Source organism: Falco cherrug, chromosome 6, assembly GCF_023634085.1.
Source record: "Falco cherrug isolate bFalChe1 chromosome 6, bFalChe1.pri, whole genome shotgun sequence".
Taxonomy (NCBI): Eukaryota; Metazoa; Chordata; class Aves; order Falconiformes; family Falconidae; genus Falco; species Falco cherrug.
This window is the reverse complement of record NC_073702.1, coordinates 79294765-79306846: the sequence shown is the minus strand read 5'-3', so window position 1 is coordinate 79306846 and position 12082 is coordinate 79294765.

Sequence of the window (12082 nt, the reverse complement as noted above, 5' to 3'; positions counted from 1 at the left end):
CACCCAAAACAACAACAACAAAAAAAACCAAAAAACAAAAGGAAGCATCATCAAATGTCAGGGATCTAAATCTCACCGGGCACGGGCCAAAACACTGATGCTGAAAGTCTGTGGAGTTGCACTGATTTATGCAAACAAAGAGCCTAGATGCTAAACTGCTGCAATGGCACACCCATTCTCAAAATTGGTCCCTGTAATTTTCTTCAAAACTCAAAGCCCACAGGGGAACATTACAGCCAGGTCAGGCAGCAAAAGTCAATTCTTGCTGGTGCTGAGGGAGTGGAAGGCTTCTTTAGTGTGTTTTTCTTCCTTTCTTTTTAAAAATTAATGTGTTTAGGCATTTTGTCATCTAGCATATGAAAGGTATGTGATTGCTATATGCAAAGGGAGAAAAGGTATATATTGTATATAGGTGCTGAAAGCGTACACATGCTGTGTGAATAACGTCCATACATGTCATATATTTTCAACACAGGAGTGTTTCTTCTGGAATAATGAACAGAGCACTAGTTGATGGGTGGGACAGAAAAGTCTCCCCATCCCCTTGCAAAACCAAGTGTCGTCTGTACTGCATTCTGGCAAATAATCAGCATTAATGCCCTTAAACAATGTGTGCTTGAAGAAAAAGGATGGATGGATTGAGGGAGGGGAGGTTTGTAAATATTGCTCACAAATCATTCAGTACTTCTTTCACAGTGCAGTATTAAAGCCAGACTAAATTAGCAGTCCACTTCCCCCGCTCTCCTTCCCACTCAAGTCATGTCTGTTTACCCTCAGTAATGACAAAACGTAGACAACTGTCTGCTAGGACTGTGGTGACATTGGCACACACATACCAGACAAGCAGAATGTTGTGGGAAACAGAGATTGAAGCATCTTGATATACGAGAAACAATTATCATGGGAATTGTTGTTTCTCAATGCAACAGCTATAATAAATAGTTGCCATATGCTAAGCACAGATGCCTCCTTGAAAAGCAGCCCTGTGATGGCACAGCCCATGTTCTCCAGAGTCTGGGGCTTTGACGAAATGATTGGCTTTTTGCAAGCAGAACTGCTGCCCCAAGGAAAGGTATCTCAGAGCAGTGAAATGCTTGGGGCTGGGGGGGGGTGGTGGTGGTGTGTGGGGGGGGAAAGGCTCAGTAACAGCTGTGTGTTTTGCTGGTGGGTTTTGCAGGGGAATCTGAAGCCGATCCCTTCAATCAGGTGGGAGAAACTGGGATGCCTCTTGGTAATATGGATTTCACCTCTGCTTGCTTCTCAAAATACAGATAAATGGAGAGGCACAGAAAACCTTTTTGGGGAAGAAGTACAAGTTGCCTGCATTATGCATGTATCAGAACTGCAAGAGGATTTGGTGCACTGCGGGGGTCTCAGGCTTTGTTTGATTTCAGGACTTATGGCGGAATGCATCACATACATATATACATGCACACACACATGTGCACATACGCATGTATCTTCACCCATATATCACAAGATTGTTCTGTCAATCTAGACAGGAAAAAGTTATTTTTGTAGCCTGGGAAGATAAGGAAGTGAATGGAAGACCACTGGGGTTCTTCCACCTATTTCACTATCACGTCACAGGAGGTTTGTGCTGTTTAACACAGCAAAACAAAACTAAAAACTAACAGGTCAAAATAAACCAGGCAGACTGACTTACACAGTATCCTGCTGAGGCTGGCAGGACTGATGCTATTTTCTCACCACTCCTGGTTTTGCATCTTTCTAGATCCCAAGTTCTTTAAGACCCTGTCTTCTCTGCAGTCAGGAAACCCTACAGGCATATCTCCAGCCTTTCCCCCTGCACAATGCGAGGGCCAGACTGTCACAGTTAAATGCCTAAAAAGGCAGAGAGCATCCAGACTCAGGACCATTCAAAGTTTGAAGGTACATAACTACCAGATTTCAGTGAGAGTCAGAAGGGCAGATTTTTCTGAAAAGAAAAAAATAAACCTTGCCCGTATCATCAGGCATCAAAAACTTTTTTAAAAAACCCTGCCTCTGTTATTCTTTAAGATTTTATAGCACTCAGCAGTCTTAGCCGTGGCACTATGCTACAAGCAACTGCTGATAATTTCTACTTCTTCACTTGTACTAAAACGGGATTACAGTCTCAATCTGGTCATCCAGGCGTTATTGTAACAGAAATATCTATTTAACACTGAGGACTTCACTGCCAGCACACACAAGAACTGACACTTCAACAGGCTGCACCAAGTGAGAAAACTGGTTGAAAGTCTAAACCTGCCAACGATCTGTGTGCGTGTGTGTGACTTTAAGAACATGGCAGGGCATATATTTGGAAAGCCAGCTGTAAACCCCTTAGACAGGCTTTGGAAAAAGCCAACCCATCATGCACAGCAGATGCTGGCTTCATAAATGTCACAGAAGGCAATGATGTAACCCGCTGTACTGTTTGGCTGACATAATTTACGTGCACTATCATACAGAATGCTAATAGTTTTTTAAAATACATTTTTTAAAGTGCTACCTAAATTGATAAACATGTTATAAAAATCTTGGATAGTTTTTCATTTCTCATATGATTAGCATACGACAGTGATTAACAGCTACGAGAAAATTCCAATAACTTCTCAGGTTTTTCATTCATACAGTCCCTTTCAATCAGAAACTTTATTTGAATTCGTTTGTATGCTTTGTTAAGAACTGTAACAATGCCAGGAACTTCCTTATTATTATCCTATTTATGCCAAGGATTCTGATTGCTACCCCCAACTCCCATCCCAAATTTAAAGGAAAATGGAAAACTGTTAAGGAAAATTAAACCCTGCCGAGTGGTTGCTATGCATTTTGAATAGCCCTTTTGTGCATGTATTATACATACATACATACTACATGAACCTTTTATTGGCTAAATTTGTATCTAGTGTATGTTTATTAAACAGCTAAAAAAAAGAAAGCCACTGTTAAGAGGCTGCTTGTTTTCAGCTCTTGCTGCATTTGCAAAAACACTTACAAGATAGCTGAATAAAGGACAAATGCTCAAGTGTTAAAGATTCTTTTTTTAGCATATGAAAACTTTACGGCTTCACACTTGGAGTTCTCAGAAGTTCCCCTGTTTCCAGGATCTTTTTGGGATCTTGCTGAAGCCTTTGAAACTATTTTTTTAAAGCTGACCTATTGGTCGTTAAAAACAACAACAACAAACCAAAAAACCCCACCCCAAACCAACAGGATTTTCTCGCCAGCCTTGCTATTAGGTATTAAAGATATTGTACAGCAATGACAACATCAATGTACGTGCTATTTTAACACTGAATTCCGCAGCACTGTTTTATCTGAGGGATGTATAGACTCAGTCCCCGCTGCTGCCCCTGGCTGCTGACAGAGCAGCCTTTTCAGTCTCTCAGAGCTGAAGAGAAGGAATGAAATCCAATACTGGCGCTAGCGTCTGCTTTAATTTAGACCTAGGATTTGAGGCATTCCGCAGTCCTTACTTAAACTGTCCCCTCACAACTTTTGTACTGAAATCCAGGGAAGCACCAGCTGGAGCAGGGACCCCATTGGATTCAGCCTGTAGGTAATGCCGTGCAAAGCGAACTCGTTGCTGCAGTGAAGCCGCCCTCAGCTAGCGAGGCACAAGGAAGCCATTTAGCTTGACAAGTGCTGCCCAACAGTGTAGGTCAATACATGCAGGAGAGAACTGCATCCATGTGAGGAAGACAGAAGTCCAGTCACTCCAAACCGGAATTTAGCTGCAGCGCGCAAGCTGGCACTTGGCAGCTGTGAAAAGAACCAGGAGACATTCAATAAGAAGAAAGAGTCAGGACCCTGGCTTCACAGTTATTTGAAGGAGAAGTTCAGGCACATCAAACAGTGTCTATGATGGACCTGAACTGTGCTTGCAGAAGGTGGGAAGCTTTCCTCCTCTTTTAGTCTGTGCTCATTAAGGAGGGCAATTTCCTTCTGCTTCCTCTGGATGAGGAGGCTCATTCTGGAGATACTTGCAAGTGAAAAACCTGACACTCAGATGAAGGGAAGGGTTAGAAAACCAGTAGCTGATGGAGTTAATGACAAGAGGTATATGCTCCCGAATGTTAAATCACAGTGTGCCTGAGGGGAGTGACACAAAGCACTCTACAGAACAGATCAAGTTGAACAGAAGGCATTGATCTCCACAGTTACGCATTTTGCCAACCCCTTCTACAGCTACCCTGCCCTAGCCTCCCCGTACAGATCGCCCCAGCTGAACACGCTGCTCAACTACCAGCACATCAGAGTACGTTTCAGGAGCTAAGAGTTAAAGCTTTTAGAAAATAGCAGCTCCAAATGGTTTCCTCATTTCCTCTTACAAGCTGAGGCTGAAGCGCTTTTACAATCACTGTTACGACACACTGCCTGCAAGGAGTTATCCAGGAATCTCCTGGGCTTGGACTCTAAACGTAAGACAGTGTCTCCACCATTCCTCAAGACCAGCAATGAGAGGCGTGCTCGGAGCTCACCCTGCTGCACACGTCCTCTGAGCTGCCGCGGCGGTGAGGCGAGACAGCCATCACACCCATGTCTCACCAGCCTTTGGCTGCCACGAAAGGACAGGTATGTGGGGCACCAACATGCCCCGCTGTGGTCCAAATGCCACCACAACGGGAATCCTGAGGGACTGAAGGGCCAAAACAAGACAAGTACAAAATTGCTAAGGATGTCAGTAATTACGGTTGCCACGGCACTTCTCTATGGCCAAAACATTGTGACATTTATTCCATCATCTGTGAGCACCTCAGATTATTTATTTCAGGTGTCACATCTGTATATTCCTGTGGCAGACAAGATCTTAGCTGTCCAGCCACCCGTGAGCAACACCTCCGGCTCACATCGCCTGCCCGCTCGCGGAGCCTGAGAGGAGGATGGTGACGGTTTCCGACTCTCCCTTTCTTTCACCTCTTCTGCCCCAGGGATGGTCTCTGGTGGACAGTGCAGGCCGCGGGCAGCACAGCTCAGCCTGCCGGGCACAGCAGCTGCCGTCAGCTCTGCCTGCCGACACCTCTGATTCAGGACAGGCTGTTCAGCTTGAGTCTGGAGCATCAAGAGTTCCTGTAGAGGGATCTTCATCTAATTTCCTCCGGAATAGTCTTAAGTGTCTTCTTGTCCCTTTTACTCTTGATTGTTTGCATGCCGGCTAAATTCTCAAGCTGACAGCAGCTACTGAGAATCTGGAGGTAACTTCAAGTATCTCTTTAACAGGGAGAAATTCCCCCTATGTTCCTCAGCTTTACTTTACATAGACTAGGCAGTTGCCTTGGCTAACTACCTTAACTGTTGTGCTCAAAGACAGATATGGTACCTGTGTTTGACTCTCAAGTTTTCTAAGGCACAGGGGAAAAAGAAAAAAAAAAAAAAAAGGCAAGAATAACCAATGGTTTCAAGCATGCAATACATGTTTTAAATAGGACAAAACCTCACATTTAAAGAGCTATGTCCATGTCCATTGTACCTCACTACCTTTCCAAAGGAGATAAGCCATTAGAAAAAGTGACCTTCGCATCCAATTCCCAGATGGACACACGGCCAGATAAGAAAGTACTCAACGCATCAAGGATTCACAATTGCAATGAAGTCACCAGGAGCTGACAGAACATTACTGCACAGAGATAAGAGTCTGATGTTCAACAACCATATTAAGCCAAGTTTACTGAAAAAAGGTTTGTTCAGTAATTTTCTGCAAGGTTTGCCTACCTTCATGTATGCACAGGTCCCTTAATGGCCTTTGAGTTAATTAGCTAGTTTCCACCAAGTTTGATGTAGGTTAAAATTACACTCCAAGATATTAAATTCCTGCAAGTCTCATGAAAATGGACACCTGGGTTGAGGAAGGTGGTTCTGTTTGTGTCCCTATTGAAGAAAAGTCTTTAGCAGAAGCTAAACCTTGCTAGGTACAAGGAATCCATATGGGAGACATTATGAATGTCTCAGTCATGGGGAAAATCCTCCACTAGAGCCAAAGCTTTTTTAAACACCTGAAAATACAAACACAAAGCAGAAATCCCACAGAGATCATGCTCCTCCAGGTCCTCAACTCTTGCGATCGAACTTCTCATGTTAAAGTTCTAACAAATTTTCTTAGGTGGATGATTCCCAGGTTTCTCTGTCTTAGTCATTACGGGCCATTTAAAATATCCAAATCAAAGGAAAAATACGAAGTATCATACAGGCGGTCAATCTGCTTTATTAATCAGATTATTTATTCTGTTACCACTTGTATGTCTATCTGCCTCTTCCACTTACTGTCTAAATGCAGGTAATCAAAGAAAGGTGAGCAGGAGAACTATGCTCACAGTGTTCTGGATGGGCAATTGCTTTTGAAGGTGATATTTATTTCATTTATGGCACTACCAAATGCTGCTGGGGGCATTTGCAACCACATGAAATTTAGCCAAATACATTGTTTTGCTAAGGATGAAATGCTTCGCAGGAACACACCCATTTCAACAACTTTGTGGTCCAGATCTGTCTAGTCACTTCTTATTACATGCAGAGTGAAGAATGAACTGAAAGGTTTGAGTTTTCAAGGCTATATATATGAAAATCCAGTGATGAGGGAGTTACCCATCTGGTTTTGAAGGGGAGCTAGAAAAATAATAGTAATATCAGAAATTTATGTGAGTTGAATAACACAAAGCATTGAATGAAAGCATTTTGTTCTGAGAGGAACTCATCATTGCATTATTTTGCTCTTGTGTCTTACTGAGTCACTGAATTCTGCCCTTTTGCTAAAATTTCACACCCTCTGTTTGGTTAAGGGAAGTCAGGGATAGCGTAAAGAATATCTGTATTCCTCCTCCTGTTAATGTTTGATGCTCACTGAGGTGGAAATACAGCACTCTTCCTCTCGATCGATGGCTGTGGGTAGTTAAGGGGCATCATTTGAAGGCCAAAATTTGAGTTAGGATGGATTTATCTGGATGAATCAGCAGACTTTTCATTATCTCTACAGATTGGCTGTTTTTACAGAACTTATCTACGTGGTTTAGCAGTTTGATGACAAATGACTGCTGTCAATCTGGTTAGCTTTGCTAAGATGGTCACCAAATAAATGAAAACTGAATGCCACGGTATCAGTTTTCATTATACATACACTCATTCTGTTGATGTTTACACAATGGTGAACTTCGTTGCTGCCTCCGATACACGCATCTTTTATTGCAGATTCGAAATTTTAGCATCACATCAGTAAGCAGTCAAGAGAGGAGGAGTGAACATCTTTGAAACAACACAGAAACTGCACACACTTCACACCATTTTGGAAGACGAAGCTCTAACCTAAAACCACATCTGAGCACGCATTTGCAAATACTCTTCTGAAAGCTGCCTAAACCTGCAACCAGATTCTGTTTTGGGATATTGCCAAAGGCTTGAACAAAACCGAAGCATCAGAGATTCAGGATTATGATAATTATCAATAACCATGGCCAAAGATAGATCATTTGGGATGTCATTGGGTCAAAGGAGTAAGGCAACAATGGCTGAGAAGGGAGAAACTTCTAGGAAAATAAAGGAATAGGATCCAAGGAGTACGAATGTGTCTTCCACCAGTAAAAAGCCCAAAACTTAAAAAACCCAGCCCCCAAAACATTCCTGCTGCAGACAAAGGACTAGTAATCGCTTGTAAAATGCCATACGCCATGTGCTGGATGCACAAGTAAGGAATATTGCAAAGAATGAGGATCTTTGCCATTTTCAGTAGAGAAACTGTGACAGCAAGAGTTCATTAATTACTGGTGGTGCTGCTATTTGTATTTTAAAGCAAAGGCAGTGAAAATAACTGCACTGAAGAATACCAAACAGATAATCCAAAATCTGAGTATTCTGCAGGAAAAAACCCTTTGTATGCCAAGTGATCTTTGCATTTATTATAAAGTGTCTTTGTCAATCCAGATATAACAACTTTTATCTCAAAGCGAGAGTTCTACTGAAAAAGAAAAGAATAAACCAATAAATAATATTTCAACTGAGAAACAAAACCTTTGGAGACTGAGAGACCAGGTTTGAAGGAGACACTAGGTACATATCAGCCAGGGTGACAAAGGGAAAACAGACCACGTATCCAGACAACTTGTTGATGGATATGCTTGCCAAAGATAATTTAGTGCCGAACACAGAGCTGAAAGCAACCAAGTAAAAAAATCAATAGGCATCCAAGTGGTGCTGTGCAGAGCAGTTTTACAGAGGACAGCAGACATCAAAGTATGCAGTGAGAGTGAGCTGTGGCCTTTTCAGTCCTCAGAACTGAATTAAGTCAAACACACATGGCTTCTTCATACAATGCTAACAGGATAGAAGGAAGACTTAAGCCCATCAGCAAGAACAGAGCAACGGATAAACCTCTTTGACTAAGACTTAGTTTATTTAGTCAGATGGGGGAAAAAAAAAAGATCCACCAAAGCCCCCCTGAAACCACCACTATCCCATCTGTCTGTGTTATTAACAAAGACTTGTCCAAAGGCTGAGTGGTATTAACAAGGCATCTCTGCTCATTTGAACTATATGAAGGTGCAGAAAGTCATAAAGTTAATACACTGTTAAACATTTACCAGACAATAACGACAAAAGGTGGTGAGAAATTCAAGGGGATCCACTTGATAAAACCAGCCTTTATATCAAGAACACAACCACAGGCCACGAAATCCAAATAAGAGACAAATTTTTCTCTTGTCCCATCAGCAAGTCAAACCTCATCAAATTCTTGCTTAAAAGATGTGTGTGTGTGTGTAAGGTAAAGTACATCACATCTCTATTCAGCTGCGATCCCCTCTTTCTTCCTAACCAGAGGCGGCCACAAGACAACAGGACTTCTCAAAGTACCCTTAAAGAAGGAAGATGTGTGTTATATTGCATGCTCAAACAATGGGTAAAATCCAGCAGAAACATAGATCTTGGCTAATGCATGAGAAAGTCAGAAAACAGACACAAAACATCACTCACTGACAGTCATATAATAGCAAGTTCCCCTGGGACTGACGCATGCAGAGTACTGATTGGCCTGCATGTCTTTTTGGGATGCAATGCTGTTAGTGTTTTTTCAGACAAAGAAAAACTGGGAGCCCTAGAACTCATGCAAAGAAAATGCTATTATCGATATAACTTTTCAGTGTGTGGACAACCCTGGGAGCTTTCATCAGGCTTCTTTCAGAAATTACAAGAATTCACATGCCATCTGTTTGTCCCTAAAAGTGCAACAACTGATGCCATTATCATCCCTTCTCTGCCAAAAGGGATGAAATTGACTCCAGCCAGCTTCCCCCATGCAAAGATTGCTTATTCCAGCATGAACTGCATGCAAAGTATTAAGCAGGAATTTGGAGATGATTCCTGCAATGTGAACCCACTCTGCTGGATCCAACAAGTTATGGCTGGACAACTGATGCCAAAGGGAATTTGGACATTCAGTGGATGCCTGAATCATCATCACCCAAAACTGTCTTGCAGCTTATGAATTACAGATGTGTAACGTCCATTCCTGCCAAACTGATGAATACTTATGCATTAGTAATGGATTCAAATGCACAAAGATATGCAAGTTCCAAGCCATACCAACTAAATGACTGATGGAAAGGAACAGAGTTTGCAAGATCACTTCAGCGAAGGTTTGGCAGGAAAAGATGAAAAAGAGAATAATCATATTATACAAAACCTGCAAAGTAAATATCTGACATGCTTCTGGAGGGGGAAAATAGTGTGTTGTTTATTGATGGCATATTTCAACTTATCAGTTCCCTACTTGTGTTCAGAGTCTCTTTTTTACCAACAAACTGAGATGTACTGAGATAAAGTGAGGGTTGTCATTAAAAACACACTTACCAGCGCTGAACTACCCCACTGAGAAAGTTATCACATCTGAACAAAGTCTAGAGGCGACAACATCTGCATGGAGCTTCATAAGAATTTTGACCACAGGAACCATCAGCAAGAGGAACACCTGACCTTGACTCCCCAGCTGCTGGCTGGACCAGACACTCAAGTTGCACTTTGTAAGATCTACTCAAGTGGCTTCTTTCAGCAGGTGATCCAGCTGCTAAAAATGGGCAAACTGTCCTTATTAAATAAGAAAATAGACTTCAGTGGAGACAATAAGCTAGTGCTAACACAGAAAAAAAGTGGTCCTGCTCTCTCCTTGCCCTGGCTGCTCAATTCCATCCTTGCTGGTATCGTGTCCTGCCTACTGACACAAGGGTTTGCGTAATCATGCAATGAACTAGACTGGGGAAAACAGATCCAGCTATACCCCACCCCCTCTCTCCCAACTCCAGCTGAATCTGCTCCAGTTCACTATTAGGCTAGGAAAAGTATGGTGAAAGCAAGAGAATAGTACAAGGGCGAGAACAAGCAGCTAGAAGCGGAGGAAGCGTGGAACTACTGCTTTTATCAACACTGACAACTTATGCTGGCTTAAAGTATTTGTCTGGCTACAACCCTGGGATCTTCCAAATAGCATCTCATTTCAGCTTACATGTGACCAATCCATAATGCTGTCATCACTGCCTGAAGCTGGTCAAAACACTGCAAGGGAAGAGTTTTTTGGAAAAGAGAGTTTCTTTTTCAAAAACTAAACTCAAGCCTCAGGTGTGAAAAGGACGGGATACCTGAAGACTGCTCCTGCACATTTAGATCCAGCATTATCCTCCCCCCAAAGTACGTCTTGCCTCATCGCCTTTGACAAGCACAACTTCCCAATTACCAAGCACCGAAACTCTAAATCAAAGAACCTCTTCCTGGGAAGATGACTGTAGAGACTGAGGAGGAAAACCCAGAATAAACTTGGGAAAGCCAAAACTGAATAAATCAATCACAGTTACTCAGAGACCAGCCTAGCTGACTAACCCAGTTCCAGCGCTCCTCTCCCCAGCTACGGAAGCGATAGCCATTACCCAGCCCCCTCTTTTCTTGCATGTCACACACACTTTGCTGTCCATGTCTGGTAGTGTCTAAAACCTGTGCAGGTCTCTCACCTCCAGTGGGAAAACCAAGCAGCCTTCACCCAGGTCTACATCCCTCCTCTCTGCTCACCAGCGGTGTCAGCAACAAGTGCCAGCCTGAAAGCTTTAGGTCAGGATTTTAAAATAATTGTTTTTCTGTTTGTTACCCCCCATCCCAGGATGCTTTGATTTTTACATTGCTATGAATAAAACCCCTTTATCTCATCCTTTTAATTTTGTTCATTTTGGCTCAACTTCTTAGCTTCAATTCACTTATTACTAAAGTGAATTGACTTTTGTAATCAAAATATTTAATTTTAAACACGTTATACTAAATACTTTATTTTAAAAACTTATCATAATCTGCCATATTTTACCGTGATTTAATATGTCTTTTAATATTGCATTTTCGTGTATTTTAATATAAAAACCATAAAGAAACTGACATGACTGAAATCAGAATTTCAACCTTACAGAAATAAAATATCCAATCAATCTGAAGGAATAAAAAGTGGTGTATCTCTTCCATGATGAACATAAACACTTTTTTCTTCCTCACCGATTCTGAAAATAATCTGAAATCCATAACATTCATTTCCTATGTGCTTCCCACCCTTAAGGACACTGACTGTGGAGCAGCTGCGGTGGGTACCCCAGACCTCTGCTGCCTCAGTGATACGGCTGCTGCTGCTGCTCCTCTGGACAAAGCACACAGCCTGCAGAGCTCTCCCTGAGCTGCAGCTCAGTAGGAATGATTTTACATGTACTTTTTTGTGAAATTGATTGCTGGGCAAAATTTTTACATTCAACACCAGTCCTCCAGCATCTGCATGCTTGTTTACTTCACCAAAGTTTCTTTGAGATCAGGGTTGTTTGGGGTTTTTTGCAAGTGTAACAAATGCAGGCCAATTCAGATGCTGCTGCTAACCTTCTCAGAGTTCAGGTGATGAAAGAGATCTAATTTCAATCTATATGACTCAAACCCACCTTTGCTGTAGAAACCTCCTGCTGCAGGCAGCCTGTAAGACCGAAAAACTCCTGGAGCTCCAAGAGCTCCTGAAACTCTTTCCCTCATACCCCTTTGCCAGCCACCTGCATCAGTGCTGAAAATAATACCAGAAACCACAAAAAATTCCTGCTCGTGG